Genomic DNA, 17,990 nt, shown 5'->3' on the forward strand with positions numbered 1-17,990 from the left:
GAGAGAGAGAGAGAGAGAGAGAGAGAGAGAGAGAGAGATATGCAGGAAGAATCCAGCCTTAATGAAACTCCGGAGTACTTGCTTTTAGCTCTGTGTCTTTTAACTGTAGCACCCCACTGCTACATTCAAATTCCTAGTTTCTGTTTAGATTCATCTGTTCAGCCACTGCTTATAAACCCCAGTTGTTTCATCTGAACCTTTTTCTAAACAGCCAGAATTAACCACATGACATCATATCAATGTAAAAGAACATTTACTTAAAATAGAATGCGATACAAGTAACATGAGATAAGAATTAAACAGTAAATACTCTAAGCATCCGTTTTCCAAACTATAGTCCCCAAAACTTCAAACTCTACTTTCCCACTGGCTTTTATCAAGCTGACATTATAAACTAGTGGAACAGAAAAAGGAAAAAAGGAAAAGAAAAATACATTTGTGAGTTTATCCTCCTGGCCTTCCCTGAGTTGCTATATCAGCAAAATAGGGAAGAGTAAAGGATTTGCAGCAATTTGCTCAGCAATTGAATTCAGCAGCCTTGGGAAATGAAAGGCCTTGATTCTCAGCAGTAGATTTGTGAAGCTTTGACATCTTATAACTATGGCTTCCCAGGACAGAAATTGCTACTGGGAGGATGCCTGCCATTGGTGCTTCTAGCACAGAAGAAGGAAAACTCCCAATTCGTGGTGGCAGCTGCCAAACAGTTTCTGGGCTCCAAGTCCTTTTTTCTCCTCTTTCTTCCATTGATCTTTTGCCATCTCATCTCCCTTGCAACAACACATGTCTAGCCTCCCACCAGGCACACTAAAAATGCTTTCCTCAGGGCGGCTAGGTGGCACAGTGAATAGAGCACTGGCCCTGGAGTCAGGAGGACCTGAGTTCAAATCTGGCCTCAGACACTTGACACACTTATTAGGCATGTGACTTTGGGCAAGTCACTTAACCCCAATTATCCTCCAAAAAGCAAAAAAAAGAAAATGCTTTCCTTAATTACATTCCATTCTAGGCTAACATCATCACCGTGTGCACACAAGTTGCAGGTGATACATTTCCAAAGAAAAATATGTCCTCTCCAAAATATTTATAATCCCTGGAAATTTTACTAGTTACATGTATCATAAGCATGAATCACTTGGCATATAGCACTGTCAGAAGCAATTATCCTGAATGCAGTTACATACTCATCATCGCAAGGCATGTAACAAACATTGAATGCAGGCAGAAATATAGTATATGGCACATAAAGTAATGACATATTTCCCTGACCTACCCTTCTAGTAAGCTGCCAAAATAATGTGTTCTTAATGAACCAAAACAGGCTTTTAGTGATTATTATTCCCCTTTCCAAATGCTCACAACCATTACTTTAATAATACTTTATAGACATTAGTGGAGGTTAGCAATTTTCCCAGCAATTATATCCAATAGACTCCTGGTCTGAAAGATGGTATACACTGTAGCCCAAATAAATGGATCTAATTCATGAGGTTCCTAACTTGGGGTCCTTTGATAGATTTCACCATGATTTCATCTTGACTTGAGGCCTACAAAATAGGATGCCCAGTTCAACAGTACTCTTTGCTGGACAGTAATGCACACTTCATAGCTGGCTGCTACTTGTACATATTCCTGGTAGAATCCAACAGAAAGGAGTATTTCTTGTACTCTATCCCTGGTCACCTTAATGGGAAAAACAATTTTTGTAATGACCTCTCATTATTAAACATTTCATCCTTGTTTCATTTGCCCTGGTCCAGGATCCTAGATTCAGATAGGTGTCCAGGGTCCCATTTCTGGACCATTTTCAAACCATACTGCTTTCATTCTGGTCATCCCTTTCCTTCTTTTACCATGACTGAGACTGCAACTGGGCCACTAAACTATGTTCAAGAAGCTTTGACCTTATGTTGTCCTGAATGAGACCACCATGCTAGTTCTTGGACTAAGAAGTCCAGTAATTTTAAGTTAAGTGACTTGCCCAGGGTCACGCAGATGGTAAGTGTCTGAGACTGAATCTGAATCCAGATCTCCTGACTCCAGACCTGGAATTCTATCTACCACACCACCTAATTGCCCCAAGGGATGAAATTGTTGTTCAGTCATTTTTCAGTCCTGTCTGACTCTTTGTGACTCCATTTGGAGTTTTCTTGGCAGAGACGTAGTACTGGGAAGTCTAGTTCCTGGACTTCTATATCATGCTGCCCTGCTTTCCAACCCTAGTTCCCCTTGATGTGTTACTTTCCCTTATTAGACTCTAAGTTCCTTTAGGGAAGGAACCACTTTTTTCTTTTGTTTGTATCCTCCGTACTTACCATAATGCCTGGGACGTCGTATGTTTTTTTCATTTACTCATTCCATTGAAGTGCTATTTCCAGTAACTGATTACTGAGGCAAAGTAATAAGAGAAGTGCCTGTTTTACCTAAATCTAGAAAGGAAAAGATTTGTCTACAATTTTAGAGTATTGGAGAAAGAAGAGAGGAAAAAAAAGAATTTTCTCTTGGTTAACAAATTGAGTAATTTGGAACAAATAAGCCCATGTCTGTCCTATAGCTCCCCCATTCATGAATTGGGGGGGGGGGTCAGTATTTGCTAAGTGGTTTATCACACTAGGAGTACAGTCGTGATTCTGTTAGCATAGCACAGAGGATTATGGGATTCAAAAAGCCTACTGTTGTACAAAGTATTAACATAACTCAACTATTATATAATCATTTGGGGAAGATAACAGAAGTTATTGTTGTTATTGTTCAGTCATGTCTGACTCTACATGGCCCCATAGACTTTCTACATGGGATTTTCTTGGCAAAAATTGGAGAGGTTTGCCATTTCCTTCTCCAGCTCATTTTACAGATGAGGAAACTGAGGCAAATAGGGTTAAATATCTTGGTCAAGGTCACACAGCTAGGAAGTATCTGAGACTGGATCTGAACTCAGATCTCCTTACCTGGTGCTCTATCCATTGCACCATTTAACTGTCCCAAGGGCAGTAACAAGAGGGGCCTAATTTATGTATGTTGTTGTTCAGTCATTTTCAGTCTTGTCTGACTCTTTGTGACCCCATTTGGGATTTTCTTGGCAGAGTGTAGCAGCAAGCACCCTACCATACCCAGGGTGGCTGCTAGCATAGGTTCTTAGATATGCTTTTCTAAAGGAAAGCAACTCAATATGGGTTAATAATCTTACTTTAATCAATCAAACATATCTTATTTACCTAGTTAAGGGGGAAAAGTCAGCACCCTGAAATTCAGAGAATACAAACAGAAGTTACAACAGAAAATAACACAATTCAGCAGACAGGCTTCCAGCTGTTTGACCATTACATCCATACTTAGTTACCAGAGAGGAAGTATCAACATCTGGATTTTCAAAGCCAGGGGGCTCAATGACTGCCCAGAGTCTCATCTGGTCAAATCACACAGCTCTTCCCAAAGTAAGCCCCAAAGCAAAACCTCACATCAGGGTATATATAGCCTTCTCCTGGGTCAGAGACTATCACAACCCTAGTAACTCACTGCCCAATCACAAAGTAACAAGGTGTGGGTGTTGCTGACGAACAAACCTCCCTCCACAAGCACCAGGTGAGCACATTCAGCCTATTAGGGGGCAGAGTGTATTTTCAAATCAGGGAAGGTTCTCAGAGTTCCTTAAGCCTATCAAAGGGCCAAGGGGCAGGGAATATCTTAAATTCCCATTCCCATAACACAGAGATACTGATGGTTTGCCACTTCCTTCTCCAGCTCATTTTATAACTGAGGAAACTGAGGTAAATAGGGGTTTAAATGATATGCCAGAGAGTCACAGACTTAATAAGTGTCAGAGGATGTATTAGAACACAGGTCTTCCTGATACCAGGCTATCCACAGTGCATTCTAGCTGCCCGTAGTTCATGTATAGAAATGACAAACATACCTCATCTAATTTTGGTTCATGCACCAATCAAGACTTTCAAAAGAAAATAAAATATAACGTTTTCATAGCAAAGACTAAAGCTTGGCTAATGTGAAGGGAATCCTTTAAAAAAAAAACTAACTGGGGGTGGAGCCAAGATGGTGGCATAGAAGCAGGAAAAGCTCCCCCCATAACCACCTCAGACACCTATAAAATAGGACTCTAAACAAATTTTAGAGCTACAGAACCCACGAGGTGACAGAGAGAAACACATCTGCTGAAGGCAGCCTGGCAGGAAGACAGGAAGGGTCTATCCCTTGAAGCTGGGAAGCTGGGAGATGAGCCCAGCCCTGTGTGAGCTCATGGTTTTAGCCCCAGGGCAACCCCAACCAGCAACTCCTGAAGCAGACTTCAGGAGAGTGAATTATCAGCAGCTTCGGTGGTTTCCAGAATTATCAACCCATAAATGCCAAAGGCAAAGTGAAAGGTCAGTGTGGAACTCTGTTGGAACTAGGGAGGAATGGAGGTATGCTCCAGCCCCTGCCCCCAGAGTGAGGAACAGCAGATGCACGTCAGCTGTGCAACCACCTCCATGTGGCTGTTTCAGAGCTCCTGGCTTGCAGATTGGGGGGGGGGGGAAGGGGCAAGCAATCATTCAGAGGGTAATCACTCTTGCTTTAACCTGCCTGTATCTGGATTGTGGTCTTGGGTGGTGGTCCTGGGGTGCATGATCAGTGAGCTAAAGCTTGTGATGTCTAAAGAGAGGGTGCCCAACTAATAGCTCCAGCAGCTGCAAAAAGCTCAGCAATTTGGGACAAAGCTCTTCTCTCTGGAAGCAGAATTCTACTGTGGCAAAGTGCTCAAAAGTCAAGTAATTGAGTGGCAACATGAGCAAGCAAAGGAAGCAAAGCAAGCACAGCAATAGAAGCTTAGATTCCTTTCTTGGGGACAAAGAGGATCAAAGCATGGAATGGGAGGAAGACAATGAAGTCAGACCTCTTTCACCAAAAGCTTCCAAGAAAAAATATGAATTGGTTATAGGCTATGGAGGAGCTCAAGAAGGATTTTGAAAATCAAGTAAGAGAAGTGGAGGAAAAGTTGGGAAGAGAAAAGAGAATGATGCAAGAAAATAATGAAAAGTGAGTTAACAAGGTGACTGAAGAAAATATCACCTTAAAAAATAGACTAACTCAAATGGCAAAAGAAGCTCAAAAAGCCAACGAGGAGAAGAATACCTTAAAAAGCTGAATTTGCCAGATGGAAAAAGAATTTCAAAAGCTCACTGAAGGGAATAATTCCTTCAGAAGTATACTGGAGCAAATGGAAGCTAATGACTTTATGAGAAATCAAGATACTATGACACAAATCCAAACAAATGAAAAAATAGAAGGCAATGTGAAATATCTCATTGGAAAATAGATCCAGGAGAGATAATTTAAAAATTTGGGGGCTACCTGAAAGCCATGATCAAAAAAAGAACCTAGAAATCATCCTTCAAGAAATTCTCAAGGAAAATTGCCCTGATATTTTAGAAACAGAGGGCAAAATAGAGGTTAAAAGAATTCACTGATCACCTCTTTAAAAAGATCCCCAAAAGAAAACTCCTAGGAATATTATAGCCAGGTTCCAGAGTTCCCAGATCAAGGAGAAAATATTACAAGTAGCCAAGAAGAAACAACTTGAATTTTGTGGAAACACAATCAGGATAACACAGGATCTAGCAGCTTCTACATTAAGGGATTGAAGGGTTGGAATATGATATTCTGGAGGTCAAAGGAGCTGGGATTGAAACCAAGAATCACCTACCCAGCAAAACTGAGTATAATGTTTCAGGGAAAAATATGGTCATTCAAAGAAATCATAAGGGATACAGTTGTGGGGTGGAGTCAAGATGGTGGAGTAGAAATAGGACTTCCTCGCAGCTCTGCCTCCCACCTCCCCTAATTCATGTAAAAAAATGACTTTAAACAAACTTTGGAGCTACAGAACTCACAAAATGATACAGAGAAGCTAACCTCCCACTGAGGACAGCCCAGCAGACCAGTAGCAAGCAGCCAGTGGAGTGCTCTGGGAGCTGACCCCAGCCCTGCTGGAGCAAGAGGTTTTAGCCCCAGGGAGTCCTGACTAGCCACTGGCTGGAGGGACTTCAGATCACCAACAGCTGTGGCAGTTTCCAGAATTATCAACCCATGGATGACAAGGACAAAGTGAGATGTCAGTGTAGTGTGGACTTTGGGACCTGGGAATTCAGAGTGTGATCCAGCCTTTTCCCCCGGGGCAAGAAGCCACTGAGGAGCCATGGCCGTGCAGCCACCACCACATGGCAGCTTCAGCTTCTAGTCTGCAGATTTTAGGGGGACTAAGCGACCAGTCTGAGGAATAATTGCTCTTGCTTTAACCTGCTTGGATCTGTATTGCTATCTAGGGTGGAGGTCCTGGCATGTGTGACCAGCTTGCCAGAGCATGTGGAGGCTTCAGAGAGGGCAACCAACTTATACCTTCAGCCAGCTGTGAAAACCCCAGTGTTTAGGATAAAGCTCCTGTTACTGGTAGCAGAATTCTACTGTGGCAAAAAGCCCAAAAGTCAAGTAATTGAGGGGCAACATGAGCAGGCAAAGGAAGCAAAGCAAACAGAGCAACCCAATTTTACACTCCTATTTTGGGGACAAAAAGGATCAAAGCATGGAATGGGAGGAAGATAGTGAAGTCAGAACTCCTGCACCAAAAGCTTCCAAGAAAAATATGAACTGGTTACAGCCCATAGAGAAGCTTCAAAAGGATTTTGAAAATCAAATAAGAGAAGTAGAGGAAAAATTGGGAAGAGGAATGAGAAAAATGCAAGAAAATTATGAAATGAGAGTCAACGACCTGACTGAAGAAAGTAACATCTTAAAAAATAGACTAACTCATATGGCAAAAGAGGCTCAAAAAGGCAATGTGTAGAAGAATGCCTTAAAAAGCTGAATTTGCCAGATGGAAAAAAGAATCTCAAAAGCTCACTGAAGAGAATCATTCCTTCAGAATTAGATTGGAGCAAATGGAAGCTAGTGGCTTTATGAGAAATCAAGATACTATGAAACAGATCCAAACAAATAAAAAAAAAATAGAAGGCAATGTGAAATCTCATTGGAAAAACCACTGACCTGGAAAATAGATCCAGGAGACATAATTTAAAAATTATTGGACTACCTGAAAGCCATGATCAAAAAAAGAACCTAGAAATCATCCTTCAAGAAATTCTCAAGGAAAATTGCCCTGATGTTTTAGAACCAGAGGGCAAAATAGAGGTTGAAAGAGTCTACAGATCACCTCCTGAAAAAGGTCCCAAAAAAGAAAACTCCTAGGAATATTATAGCCAGGTTCTGGAGTTCCCAGATTAAGGATAAAATATTACAAGCAGCCAAGAAGAAACAAATTCAATAGTGTGGAAACACAATCAGGATAACTCAGGACCTGGCAGCTTCTACATTGAGGGATAGAAGGACTTGGAATATGATATTCTGGAGGTTAGAGGTGTTAGTATTAAAACCAAGAATCACCTACCCAGTAAAACTGAGTATCATGTTCCAGGGGAAAATATGGTCATTCAGTGGAATAGAGGACTTTCAAGCATTCTTGATGAAAAAACCAGAGTTGAATAGAAAATTTGACATTCAGATACAAGAAGCAAAAGAAGCTTGAGAAGGTAAACAGGGAAAAGAAATCATAAGGAACTTATCAAAGTTGAACTACTTATATTCCTACACGGAAAAATGATAATTGTAACTTATGAAACTTTTCTCAGTATGAGAATAGTTGAAGGGAATAGAAATGTATATATGTGTGTATGTATATATATGTATGTATATATGTATCTGTGTGTATATGTATACATACATATATGTGTCTACATAGGAAGGTATATGGACGTATGAATACATATGTGAGTGTGTGTATATATGTCTACAGGTATACATAGACAGAGGGCACAGAACCAATCGAATAGGAAGGGATGATACTTAAAAGGTGAAATTAAGAGGTGAAAGAGGAATATAATGAGAGGAGATGGGGAGAGACAGAATGCGGTAAATTATCTCATATAGAAGAGGCAAGGGAAAATTGTTACAATGTAGGGGAAGAACAGGATGGCAAAAAGAAATGAATCAACCTTATTCTCATTGAATTTGGCTTAGGGAGGGTATGTCATACACACTAAATAGGGTATCTCACCCTACTGGAGAGTAGGGGGGAAGGGGACAAGAGGGGGGATAATGGAAGTGAGGGCAGGCTGGGGGGGGGAGGGAAGTTGGAAGCACCCACTTTGGAAAAGGGATGGGATCAAAGTAGAGAATAGAACAAGTGGGGGGTGGGATAGGATAGAGGGAAATATACTCAGTCTTCCACAATATGGAAATGTTTTGCGTAGCTACTCATGTACAACCTATATTGAATTACTTATCTTTCCAGTGAAGATGGGTGACAAGGGAGGAAGGGAAAGAATCTGGGATCCAAAGTTTTAAAATCAAATGTTTAAAAATATATATACATATTATTATTAATATTTTACATATAACTGGAAAATGAGATATACAGGCACTGGGGCAAAGAGATCCACCATGCCCTACTGGAAAGTCAAAGGGGGAATGGGAGAAGATATGGGAGAGAGCAGATTGGGGGAGGGGATATTCAGTGGGAACACTGTTTTGGGGTGGTAGGTAGGGAAAATTGGGGAGGAAATTTGTAACTCAAAATCTTGTGGAAATGAACGATGTAAACTAAAAAAAATTTTAAAGAGAGAAAAAAATCATAAGGAACTTATCAAAGTTGAAAAATTTACAAGCCTACCTGGAGAAGCAATAAGTGTATATTATGAAACTTTTCTCAGTATGAGGATAGTTGAAGGGAATATATATATATATATGTATATACACACAGGGTATATGTGTATATGAATACATGTGTGTATATATTGTACAGGTATACATAGGCAGAGGGCAAAGGATCAATTGAATAGGATGGGATGATATTTGAAAATAAAATTGAGAGGTGAGAAAGGAATATAACAAGAGGAGACAGGGAGAGACAGAATAGGGTAAATTATCTCATATAAAAGAGGCAAGGGAAAACTGTTACAATGGAGGGGAAGAATAGGAAGGCAAAAGGGAATGGGTCAACCTTACTCTCACTGAATTTGGCTTAATGAGGGAATAACATATGCACTCAATTGGGTATCTTACCCTACAGGAAAGTAGCGGGGAAGGGTGTAAGAGGGGGGATGATATAAGGGAAGGCAGATTGTGCGGGAGGATAGTTAGAAGCACACATTTTTTAAAAAAGGGACAGGGTCAAAGTAGAAAATAGAACAAGTGGGGAGTGCGATAGAATGCAGGGAAATATAGTCAGTCTTTCACAATATATCCACTATGTAAATGTTTTGCGTAACTACACATGTACAACCTTTACTGAATTGCTTATCTTCCCAGTAAGGGTTGGTGACGAGGGAAGAAGAGAAAGAATCTGGAATTCAAAGTTTTAAAATCAAGTGTTTAAAAAAATATTATTATTATTTTTACATGCAGCTGGGAAATAAGATATATAGGCACTGGGGTATGGAGTTCCATCTTGCCCTACTGGAAAGTCGGAGGGGCATTGGGAGAGGATATAGGAGAGAGCAGATTGGAAGAGGGGGTATTCAGTGGGATCGCTGTTTTGGGGTGGTGGGTAGGGGAAAGATGGGGAAAAAAACTAGTAACTCAAAATCTTGTGGAAATGAATGTTGTAAACTAAAAATATGCATAAAATAATTTTTTAATTAAAAAAAGAAATGTAAAAAAAAACCTAACTTCTGAAAACCTAGGTTTTCCCTAGTGATTTAATATTAATAATCTTTTACTGTAAATAGAATTGCAGCAAATACTTAGCAATCTTCAGTTGGATTCTAGTTTTTCCCTGGCTCCTCTGATTTCCATAGCCATGAATAGTTTGGAGAACAGCTACTATGACATTCATGTACTTTTCTTGGAAGTCTTCTTTTTACAATATGAAGGGATGCTGTCATGGAAGTAGAATTAATGCTGAGTAGAAAAAAATCCTCATTGTTCAATCTTCCATTTAGTTGGAAATAACACATTTTTGTTTTGGATCTCTGTCAAAATGTTGAACCCCAGAGAGGAAAGAAGACAGTGAATAACATAAATGCTCCAGATGATAAAGATGGAGAATGGAAAGAGTGGAGAGATGTCCAGTAGAGATAATGACATTGAAGTTTCCAAGCTAAATTTTGTTCCTCTTAACAGAACTTTAAAATTCAGTGTAGTAATAAATACTAGAGCAAAGTCAAAAGACAAAAAGCAATTGGGAAAAATGAGCTACCTGCAATCAAAACCCACTGTTTGGAAAATAGTATAATACAAAATAATTTATGCATTATTAAATTTATGAAAAGCATAATAAACAAAAACCACAAAAAAAATAATCTGGGTGCTATATATCAAGAAGTCACACTGCCAAGGAACTACATTGAAAATATACAAAAGAGAAACTCCACATTTAATATTCCCAGAAGTGAGATGACCAAACTCCAGAGTTTCCAGGTAAATGAAAAAAAAATGAGCATCTGTGAACATCCAGGAAGTGCCTAATGATGGACCAAGAAATCACAGTCCAAGTCACACCTTATTGCATAGCAAAAAAATATGAGAAAGGAAAAAAAAAGAGCAGAATGCAGTGTACCAAAAGGTAAAAGAAAAGGGCCTACAGACTGAATGGCTTATCCTACAAACCTGAACTTTGTTATTAAAAGAAATTACTGAGAAAAAAAATGAATCTTTACTATAACTAATGACTTCCATGCATTCTTGTTAATAGAATGAGAGGTAAGTAGAATGAAATGCAAAAGGTAATTGAAACTTAGAAAGGTAATAAGCAGCTTGAAAAGGCTAAATGATAGTCAATGCTTATATCCAGGGAATTAGTAAATAGACTATCGTTTCTTCAGAAGCACACAATTTCTAAGGATCAATCAGGGAGGAAAGAGAAAGAATGCTTCTTCTTTAAAGTAATACTCAGTGCATAAAATTGGAAAGAAGAGGGGAAAATTTGCTATTCTTATAATCTGGGTGCCACAAGAGAGGAGTTTATGAGCATGGAAGTGTAGGTATGGAAAGTGGGGAATTTCATAAACCTTATTTTAAATGTTGCTTACTCAGGAAAGGAAAGGTTGAGGGCAGAGTGATAGGACTGTAATTGGGAGAGGGAGGAGGGGTCTTTAAGAAGGATAACAGAACTGGTAAGGGAAAAGTCACAAGCAAAACAAACTTCAACTGCAGAGGACCAATTATGGAAAGGGGGGAAAGAAATGAAGCAAGGTCAAGGTCAAGTGATTTGGTTTGGGGGAGGTAAAGATGGGGAGGAGAAACATTTGGGATCAGATAGTTCAAACTATAGATTTCAATCTCTTCCTTTCACCATGTTTTTTTCCTCTTAAAGTGAGGTTGGGATGGAGAGGAAACATTTTAATAAAATTATGATAAGGTAAAAATATATTTTACAATTATAACTGGGAATAAAAATGGAAGGAACTACAAAACTGTGAAATGTGGAGGAATTGATCAGAATGCAAAAGCCAAAAATTTGTTGTTTACAAAGAGATCCAAATTATAAAAATTCATACAGACTGAAAACAAAGGTCTGGAGTAGAATCTATTATACTTCAGATAAACCTAAAAAAAATGGGATATCAAATTATGATCTTGGAAAAGGTAACAGTAAAAATAGACATGAATAAGAATTATATTGAGGGAAATTAATGTTTTATTTAAAGGCACCATAAATAAGAAAATGATAACATTAAATATATCTACATTCAATAGTATGGCACCTATGTACTTAAGGAAAATGATAAATAATATAGAAGGGGAATAAGCAGACTCTTTGGCAACTTTAATGTAGCACTTTTACATGTAAACAAATTTAAGCAGGACAAAGTCATAGATCATAATAGAATATTTCCAAAATTAGGAATTACCGAAGTAGAATAAGTAATTTCCAGCTTTGCATGATATCTTTAAAAAATGGACAATTTATTAGAGCATAAAGAACTTAGAGAAAATGAAGAAATAATAAATACATATCATAATAAATACTATAAGCAATAGGGAAAATTTAAAGAAATAATTCAAATTTAAATAAGTTTAAAAACCTAATCCCAGAGAGGGTGAACCAAAGAACAAATCATAAAAACAACAAATTAGTTGCTTAGTCAATAAATATTTATTAAATGCTTACTATCCTGGCTCATTGGATAGAGTGCCAGGCCTGGAGTCAGGAAAACTTGTCATGCTGAATTCAAATCTGGCCTTAGACACTTTTTTAGCTATGTGACCCTGGGCAAGTCACTTAACCCTGTTTGCCTCGGTTTCCTCATCTGTAATTAAAATGAGCTGGAAAAGGAAATAGCAAACCACATCAAGAAAACTCTCTGCCAAGACCCACATGGAGCCACAAAGAGTCAGACATGACTAAAACAACTGAACAAAGATGCCAGGCTAAGTGCTGGGGATACAAAGAAAGATAAAAGACAGTCCTGGACTCAAGAAGCTCATAATGTAAGGGGAGAAGTTGTTATTGTTCAATCATGGTGATCTTGTAGGATGATGAGATTATGGAAATGATTATATCAAGAGGCATGATAATAACGATACAGAATCCCAAAACTCATAAATGAGGCCAAAGCAGTCCTTAAAGAAAAAAAAATCATATTTCTAAACAATTAAAATGACCACAGAGGAGAATAAGAGCTAAATGAAGTTTTTATCCCACTTAAAAAAAACCTAGAAAATTAACAAATAACTTTCAAATATATATAAAAATAGAAACTTTAACAAGGAAGAGATAAACAAATTTGAAAACAAAATTATTGAAATTATGAATAGAGTTAAGGGCTAGGTTTTTAAAAAATTCAACTATCAGCATAAATATTGAATAATAAAAATAATACTATCAATGTCCCTGAACCTCACTTTTAATTTATATCCCCTCTTACTAGTCTACCATATGACCAACTTTTTTTTTTTTGCTTTTTGGAGGGGAGAAGGCAGGGCAATTGGGGCTAAATGTCTTGCCCAAGATCATACAGCTGGTAAGTGTTAAGTGCCTGAGACTGCATTTGAACCCAAGTCCTCCTGACTCCAGGGCTGGTGCTCTATTGACTGTGCCACCTAGCTGCCCCTGACTACCCTTCTAAATGACTAAGTTCACAGAGATAACTTATCAACTCTTATTTGAGTTGAACAAAATGATATTCATTAGTTTATATTCATAGAGGATTAAGGGAGTCACATTTTTTAGAAAGTAACCCATAGTAATTATTGTTTGGTGTTATATTTCAACCCTAGAGACAGCCCAAACCAAGCTAGTTGAGTTTGAATGCTGACAGCTACATTTTGAACAGATTTCTTCTATTTTATTTCTATTCTTAGTTGCATTTCTGCCTTCTTTGGGGAAAAAAACAACAACCAAAATAATATTAAATAAGAATGACATCATCTGTATTTGTCCCGTATTTTACATTTTGGAAGCATTTTCATATCTGTTATCTATAACTGGAATATAATCTCCTTGAAGGCTGGGAGTTCTGCCTTGGAATCCCCAGGACAGGGAATATCTGACACAGTTATACATCTAATTAATGCAGATTAAATTAAATTGAATTTGAATTGGTGACATAAGTGACACTGTAAACATATAAATGAATCTTTTAAAATGTTTTTATCATGGCCAAAGGGCTGATGAAATTTTAAATTTTAAATAAGGAAGTGCAGTCTGGTTCAAAGAAAAGAAATGCCTATATTGAAAAGCTACCCATGACCTTACCATGGGCTTGCATACTATTGTTCTTGTCACCATGATCTTGGGTAGCATACAATATCTTATTTATCTGTAGCTGCCAGGACCTAGCTTAGTGATCTGCATTCTTGGAGCTTATTAAAAATTTGTCCAATTTGTTGAATTGAATCCCCGTCCCCTGATTTTCTCACCAGTTAGAAATAATGATCTGCCTTTGAAACACTTGTTGAAAATACTGAATGAATGAAGGAGAATTGTTCACATTGTTCTTATTAGACCATTTTTACCCATTATACTGGGTCACCTGCTCCCGCAGTCGTTTCTGGTCTGTACCACTGACCTATCTCCACAGGACTTTGTCTATCAAGGCATGGAAACCTCTTCACCTTGGGAGCTCCCTCTGCCTCTGGACTACTTCTCACATTGGAAGTACTCTGTCTCTCAGGTCTCACCTTCTGTTTGGTTGTTTCATCCCAGAACTTTTCATGTGAGGAGAAGACAACCAGATAAAAGATATCTTCATTCATCTCCAGGTTGCACTGCTGACTCTGCTCCATAGGATTTTCTCTACTTCCCTTTCCCCTTCCCAGTCCCTGTAACTTTTCAGCTCTTTTATGTGCTTTTCCATTAGAATGTAAGCTTGTTAAAGGCAAGAACTATCTTTTTACTTCTATTTCCAGCATTTAATATAGTGCCTGGTACATGGCAGGCACTTAATAAATTCTTTTTAAAAATTTATTTATTTTTAGTTTTCAACATTCATTTCCACAAGATTTTGAGTTACAAATTTTTCTCCCCATCTTTCCCTTACCCCCACCCCAAAATAGCAAGCCTACTGAATACCTCTTCCCCCAATCTGTTCTTTCTTATATCCTCCCCCTTCACACCCCTAATTTCTAGTAGGGCAAGATGGGTTTCAATACCCCAGTACCTGTATATCTTATTTCCCAGTTGCATGTAAAAAACAACAGCAAATTTTTAAACATTTGCTTTTAAAACTTTGAGTTTCAGATTTTTTCCCTTCTTCCCTCCTCACCCACCCGCACTGGGAAGATAAGCATTTCAATATAGGTTGTACATGTGTAGTTACCCACATCATTTACATAGTACTTATATTGTGAAAGACTAACTATATTTCCCTCCATCCTATCCCACCCCCGACTTAATCTATTTTCTCCTTTGACCCTATCCCTTTTTGAAATTGTTTCCTTCTAACTGCCTTCTCCTCCATTCTGCCCTCCCTTCTATCTTCTCCCCTCTTCTCCCCTACCCCCCTATTTTCCTATAGGGTAAGATACCCACTTGAGTGTGTATGTTATTCCCTCCTTAGGCCAAATTCAATGAGAATCAGGTTGTCTCATTCCCTTTCACCTTCCTGCTCTTCCCCTCCTTTGTAACAGTTTTCTCTTGCCTTTTTTATGAGATGATTTACCCTGTTCTATATCTCCCTTTCTTCTTCTCCCAATAAATTCCTCTCTCACCCCTTAATTTTATTTTTAGATATCATTCCTTCATATTCAACTCATTCTGTGCCCTCTATCTATGTATACATGAACATACAAATGCCCACACACATATATATTTGTATATACATACATCCTCCTATACATCCTATATATGTATGTATACATATATATATACACATATATACATATATACTTCCTTCAATTATCTTCATACTGAGAAAAGTCTTATGAGTTACAATTATCATTTTTCCATGTAGGAATATAAATAGTTCAACTTTAATAAGTTCCTTATTATTTCTTTTTCCTGTTTACTGTCTCATGCTTCTCTTGCTTCTTGTATTTGAAAGTCAAATTTTCTGTTCAGCTCTGGCTTTTTCATCAAGAATACTTGAAAGTCCTCTATTTCATTGAATGACCATATTTTTCCCTGTAGCATTATACTCAGTTTTGCTGGGGAGGTGATTAAGGTTTTAATCTTAGCTCCTTTGACCTCCAGAACATCATATTCCAAGCCCTTCAATCCCTTAATGTAGAAGCTGATAGGTCTTGTGTTATCCTGATTGTGCTTCCACAATACTCATATTGTTTCTTCCTGACTGCTTGCAGTATTTTCTCCTTAACCTGGGAACGCTGGAATTTGGCTATAATATTCCTAGGGGTTTTCTTGTTGGGGTCTTTTTCAAGAGGTGATTGGTGAATTCTTTCAATTTCTATTTTGCCCTCTGGTTCTAGAATATCAGGGCAATTTTATAGATCTGTTCTATAGTATCTTGATTTCTCATAAAGTCATTAGCTTCCAATTGCTCCCATCTAATTTTGAAGGAGTTATTCTCTTCAGTGACTTTTTTTTTAAAGCAATTGGGGTTAAGTAACTTGCCCAAGGTTACATGGCCAGTTTTGTGTGTGTGTGTGTGTGTGTGTGTGTGTGTGTGTGTGTTAAGTATCTGAGGTTGGAACTGAATCCTGGGTCCTCCCAGCTCCGGGGCTGGCACTGTTACTCACTGCACCACCTAGCCGCCCCTTCAGTGACTTTTTGAAATTCCTTTTCCATCTAGCAAAATTGACTTTTTAAAGTATTCTTCTCCTCATTGGCTTTTTGGGCCTCTTGCCATTTGAGTTAATCCTGTTTCTACTCTGCCATTTTGGCTCCGCCCCCTTAATACATTCTTATTGGTTGATTAACTTGGCTTAGTACAACTACTGCCATAGGTACAGTCCCCAAAGTACAGAACACCAGGCCCTTGTGTTCACACCAAGGCAACAAGGTCATGCTGAGACTGTGAAATTAGATTTGGAAATGAGACTGAATATTTTACTCACCTTCATTCATCAACATAGCTCCTTTATGTACTGATTCTCTACCAGGACTCATTCCGGAATTGTGAGCAAAGTCCTATCTCTTTTTACTATATCAGTCCCTGGAGTCAAGTCATCACCCACATGATGTCATTTGTCCTTTTGGAAAGGAAGAGCAACAAAGATCTTTGTTCCACCTCACCACTTCCCTTCACCACCATTAGTCTTTCCTCCTTTGATATTCAACCTACAAATTTGTCAGCCAATTCAGATCCTAGTTGCTTTTATCTACTAATTCCCAGGACATTCTCTTTCCATTCTCAATGAGGTCACTGCCTGGTTCACAGCCTCGGTCTTCTACTTTCACACTTGGGAACTTCAAAGTATGTTGTTGATGTTTTCTCCAATACTCTAACCCCCTGATCTCTCATTCTACTAAACTCCCATAATCAAATCCTTCATTCCACCTCACCTATACACAGAGATAGATATGCCCTTTATTTCATCACTCACAAATATTACACTTCCATGTTCAAGAACCCCAATATTCCTATATCTGTTCATAATGTCCTATCATTCTATACCTATTTGCATCTTACACCTCTTAAACCTATTTAGTACACTCACTATGATCTCTAGTCATTCCACCCCTTAAAACTGATCCATGCCTTTAGCCCTGTTCTGTCCACACCTTCCCTCCTTTTCAACTCTCAACCTATTAGTGAGCCAGTTCAACTCAACACTCTCCCACATTCTGAAATCCCTCACTCCCTTGTCCAATTGCAGTTTGTGATACTCCAAACCCCAACCACCACCTCCTGACTTTATCTTGCTTCTGTTTCTGCCTCTGTTGATCCTCACTCATCCAAGTGAGGATCTTCTTAATGTACAAAACTGTTTGTCCACCCTATTTTACCCATTCTATTACTTTTGAATAAGATGCTTGCGCCATTCCAGAATCACATTCCAATCATGGTACTCCTCCCACCAGGTCTTAGTAATGCCTATGAGACTAAATTGGGTTATTTGAACGCGGATCTCTACCTCGCTTGCTAACCACAGACTCTAAGGCCTCCGTATTACCTTTAGATAATACCGTTAGGTATCGTCTAATATATCAATATATACCTTTAGGTCATATAAAATTCCCACTTGTCATTTAAAGCTTTTTACAACCTGAACCCTTCCTAGCTTTCTAATTTTTTTTTTTTGGTATATTATCACCTCTCTCTATGCACTTTATAATCCTGGTATACTAACCTGGTTGATGTTTCTCACATACAATATACTGGCTCTCATCTCTTTATCTTCCCGTGTCTGGAATATTCTACCTTCTCTACCTCCTCCTCTTTGGATCTGTGTTTTCCTTCAAAATTCAGTTCAAACACCATCTTCTGCAGATGGCCCTTCCTAATCTTCCTATCCATTCTATGTATCTTGTATATACCTATTTGTGTACATAACTTCTCTCATTTTAGAATAATTTAATTTAGGGTAAGGACTGCTCATTTTTT

This window comes from Petaurus breviceps, unplaced genomic scaffold (genome assembly GCF_028583685.1).
Source record: "Petaurus breviceps papuanus isolate PSGF00001 unplaced genomic scaffold, PetGlider_PUasm1.0 78, whole genome shotgun sequence".
NCBI classification, from domain to species: domain Eukaryota; kingdom Metazoa; phylum Chordata; class Mammalia; order Diprotodontia; family Petauridae; genus Petaurus; species Petaurus breviceps.